Genomic DNA, 4,849 nt, shown 5'->3' with positions numbered 1-4,849 from the left:
ATGAACTTCAAAATACTATATTGCAAGGAAGAAAGGCATAAAAGAGTACATACAGCATGATTTCATTATATGAAATTCAGGAATAGGGTAAATTAATCTATGGTGATAAAAATCAGAACAGTGGTTGTTACCCTTTTAGGGGAGGAAATCAGTGGAAAGGCAGATAAGAGAAATTTGTGAGATAAAGTGAATGTTCAATATCATGAATAGACATTTGTCAAAGGGTATATTCATTTGTCAAAACTCAAATTTTTTGTGCATTGTATTGTAGGTAAATTATACATCAATAAATTGAGTTGAAAAAGAGAAAAAGCAGAGTAAAGGTGTTTGGTGTCTGTCACCATGTCTTCTTGGGCAGTTTAATGAAGGCAAAGCAACTGGCTCCAGCACATCTGAAGGTAATGTGCTATTTGTATCATCTCCTTCATTTGTATGAAGAACCAGTATTGATTAAACATGGATCCAGCATCTTTTTATTTTTTTATTAATTAAAAAAAATTACAAGACAGAAACACATTCTTAATATATGCTCATTCCGTTCTACATATATAATCAGTAATTCACAATATCATCACATAGTTGCATATTCGTCATCATGATCATTTCTTAGAACATTTGCATCAATTTAGAAAGAGAAATAAAAAGATAACAGAAAAATAAAACAAAAACAGAAAAAAAAATTTTTTTACATACCATACCCCTTACCTCTCCCTTTCATTGATCACTAGCATTTCAAACTAAATTTATTTTAACATTTGTTCCCCCTATTATTTATTTTTATTCCATATGTTCTACTCATCCATTGGCAAGGTAGATAAAAGGAGCATTAGACACAAGGTTTTCACAATCACACAGTCACACTGTGAAAGCTTTATCATTACACAATCATCATCAAGAAACATGGCTACTGGAACACAGCTCTACATTTTCAGGCAGTTCCCTACAGCCTCTCCATTACATCTTGAATAACAAGGTGATACCTACTTAATGCATAAGAATAACCTCCAGGATAACCTCTCGACTCTGTTTGGAATCTCTCAGCCATTGACACTTTGTCTCATTTCACTCTTTCCTCTTTTGGTCAAGAAGGTTTTCTCAATCCTTTGATGCTGGGTCTCGGCTCATTCTAGAGTTTTTCTCAATCCCTTGATGCTGAGTCTCAGCTCATTCTAGGGTTTTTCTGAATCCCTTGATGCTGACTCTCAGCTCATTCTGGGATTTCTGTCCCACGTTGCCAGGAAGATCCACACCCCTGGGAATCATGTCCCACATAGACAGGGGGAGGGTGGTGAGTTTGCTTGTTGTGTTGGCTGGAGAGAGAGGCCACATCTGAGCAACAAAAGAGGTTCTCTTGGGGGTAACTCTTAGGCCTAATTTTAAGTAGGCTTGACCTATCCTTTGTGGGTTAAGTTTCATATGAACAAACCCCAAGTCTGGGGGCTCAGCCTATAGATTTTGTTGTCCACATTCAAACCAAACAAGTTGAATTTTCTCCCATTCTCACCATTTCCCGAAGGGGACTTTACAAATACTTTTCTACCCACTGATCAAATCACTCTGGAATTCATCGGGGCATCACCTGGACAAACCAACAAAATCTGGATCCAGCATCTTTTATTAAAAAGACTATTATTTTTCCAGGACCTTTCAATGCTCACAAATTAAGTAACCGAATATGTTTGGATCTGTTTTTGGACTCTCTATTCTCTTCCATTGGTTTGTTTTTCTATCCTGAGCTATATTAATTATTGAAGATTTACAGTAAGTGTCTATATCTGGTAGAGTAGGTCTAAAAAAAAAAGAATAAGTGGGGGAAGTTTTTAATAAAGTTAAACATACGCTTACCGTATGGTTCCACTCTTAGGTATTTACTCAAGATAAATAAAATCATATGTCCACAGAAAGACTTGCACACATATTTCATAGAAACTTTATAAACAATAGAATAAAAGTGGAAAGAACCCAAATGTCCATCAATTGGTGAGTTGATAACAAAGTGAGGGCTTTCTATACAATGGACACAGCAATAAAAAGGAAGAAACTACTGATGTAACAACAACATGGGTGTATCTCAAAAACATGGGGCTGAGAGGAGGAAGCCAACACAAAAGAATTTATACTGAATGATTCTGTTTATACAAAACCCTGAGGAAACCAATATAACCTGTAGAGATAGAAAGCAGATTGGGAATGACTGGAAAGAGGCACAAAAGGAACTTTTGGGGTGATAGAAAAGTTTTTGATTGTGGTGGTGCAGCTACATGAAGAGTTTAGCAAAACTCTTCAAACTACGTATTCAAAATGGATGCATTTTTATTATATATAGTAAATTATATCTCAATAAAGTCATTAAGAATGCAATTCGAGTAGAAAAGTAGAAAAAAATAAGAAATGAAGGACGGGCAGGGAAAGGAAGCTACACAACTTAGGGTAATGGTCAGTGGATTCTCTGGGGGAAAGAACATATACATAAGCTGAGACTTAAGCATGAAATAGCCCAAAGTAGTAAGGAGTGAGGATGGCTGGGCTGGTTTTGGGGAAGGAGTTCTCCAGGGGGAAGGAGGAGCAGATATGAAGGCTTTGAAGCAGGGAAGAGCCAAGGAAAACTGCTTTTGTTGAGTTAAAAAAAAAATTAGTTGAAATAGCTTTGTAGGGAATGTTTGGTCTACTTAATGTAACAAAATACCTTTGAAGAATTTGAGTAGCACTCCACTAACATGCAAATTAATGATTAATAGCTAACATTTTTATCTGTTGATTGATACAGGTCCCATGGAGACCTCTTGATGACACTTTATAAGCCACTCATTTAAGTCGATGTATGAAGATAACTTGAGAGCAATGCGAACAATATTGAATTAGTGTGGTGCATTTGTTACAATCGATGGGAGAACATTTTTATTAACTATAGTCCATGTTTTACATTAGGGTTCAGTTTGCATTGTACAGTCCTGTGGTATTTTAGCCTCTTTAGATGCCTGAAATTTGAGTAGCTCAGATAAATGGTCTCTGAGCCCCTATGGAAGTTATAAATGAATGTATTAGATCAAGAGGGAGGACAGGATAAGTGGCCTTAATAATGAGACTTTGGTCTCCATAGTGATTGCTTTGATTAAGACTCTTTAGTTCCAAGTAACAGAAGACTATGTAATCTCTTTTAAGGCAGAGAGAGAGAGGGGGAGAGAGAAAAATTTATTATAAGGTTGTAGGGACTGTCATGGAATCCAAACACAGGAATGAGTTCAAACCATGAAAGGATAGAACCAAGACTGGGAGAGCTGGCAAAACACTCTTTCTCTTTTTCGCGCTGTGCATCTGCTCATTCTTGGGTCTCTCCTGTAGGGCAGCTTTCTCTACTTCGTTGCCCACATGGGGATGTAGCATCATACCTTAAAATGTTAAGTCCCCATTCCAAGGGGATGGGGTTATGGGGTACAAGGATGGGTGTTAGGAACTAATTTATAGATGAGTAGGGGGATTTTTTGGAGAAGAGGGAATGTTTATGAGCTGGGTAGATACCAGACATTGTCTATTACAAAGCTGTTGGTATTTTAAAGATTCTCAAAGTTGCTACTGCCACTGTACTCATTTGTCATCACATTGTATATGTGTATGTGTGTGTGTGTGTGTGCTTATGCTGTGAAAAGCATTGTGGGGATATGAATATGCAAGCTCTTAATTTTAAGACAAGTAAGTATGTGATAAATGCCATTAAGAATAATATAAAAGCTTTCATAGCTTAGTGGGGTAATCATGAGGACTTTATAAAGGAGGTATCATTGGGGTACACCTTGACAGATGGGTTGGGGTTTTTTTGTATGCCATGTGGTGGAGGTCACATTTCATTCTTTTCCATGTGAATATCCTGTTTTCATTCTTTTCCATGTGAATATCCTGTTATTACAGCACCATTTGTTAAATTGTTTTGGGGGGGTGCATGGGCTGGGGAACTGGGCCTGGGTCTTCCACCTGGCAGGCAAGAATTCTATCACTAAATTACAAGTGCACCCCAAAGAATTGGGTTTTGACAATCAGAGATGTGGCAGGAGGGAATTTCATGCAGAGACCAAAGATGAGCCAGGCTTTAGAGAACAAGGGCTCTTTGGAGAACCCTGAGACTTGTTTTGCTGGAACAAACTATGGAAGCATATGGGAAACAATGTGGGAAAGTGGGAAGATGCCAAATGGGGCTCCATGAATGTTAAAATTTCTGTTATTCTGTAGGCAAAGAAACCACCAAAACTTTTTCAACAAAGGAGGGATAGGAACAGAACAAAATTTTAGTAAGATTAACCCCCTGGAAGCAGTAGGCCTGGAGAGTAGAGAAACTGGAGGCAGGACAAATATTTAAGAGGCAATAGAAATGATGAGTGCCTCTTTGTCTAACATGATATCCACTAGACACATGTGGCTACTGAGCACTTGGAATGCAAGCGGTGCCACGTGTTGAAATGATAATATTTGGATATATTGGGTTAAACAAAATATATTATTAAAATTAGTTTCACCTGTTTCTTTTTACCTTTTTAAGGTGGCTACTAGAAAATTAAAAATGACACAAGTGGTTTGCATTACGTTCCTATTGGTCACTGTTGGATTTAAGGAAAGGGGTAAATGAGACAAAAATCATGTTACTTAGAGCCACAGAAATGGCAGTTATACTATGAGACCTAAGGAAAGTGGAGCCGTTTTAGAACAACAAGGACAAATTCGTTTGAGAAACCAGATGGTTTTACAAATAGGTTTTCTGGGAAGTGAAAATAATACTAGTTATCAAGCTTTCAAAAAGGAAAGAATCGGATTTTCACTACCTACAACATGACAGAGTTGCAAGTAAGTTTTCTATCCA

Source organism: Tamandua tetradactyla, chromosome 1 (genome assembly GCF_023851605.1).
Source record: "Tamandua tetradactyla isolate mTamTet1 chromosome 1, mTamTet1.pri, whole genome shotgun sequence".
NCBI lineage: Eukaryota > Metazoa > Chordata > Mammalia > Pilosa > Myrmecophagidae > Tamandua > Tamandua tetradactyla.
The sequence above is the reverse complement of the archived record's forward strand: the minus strand, read 5'-3'. Positions refer to the sequence as shown.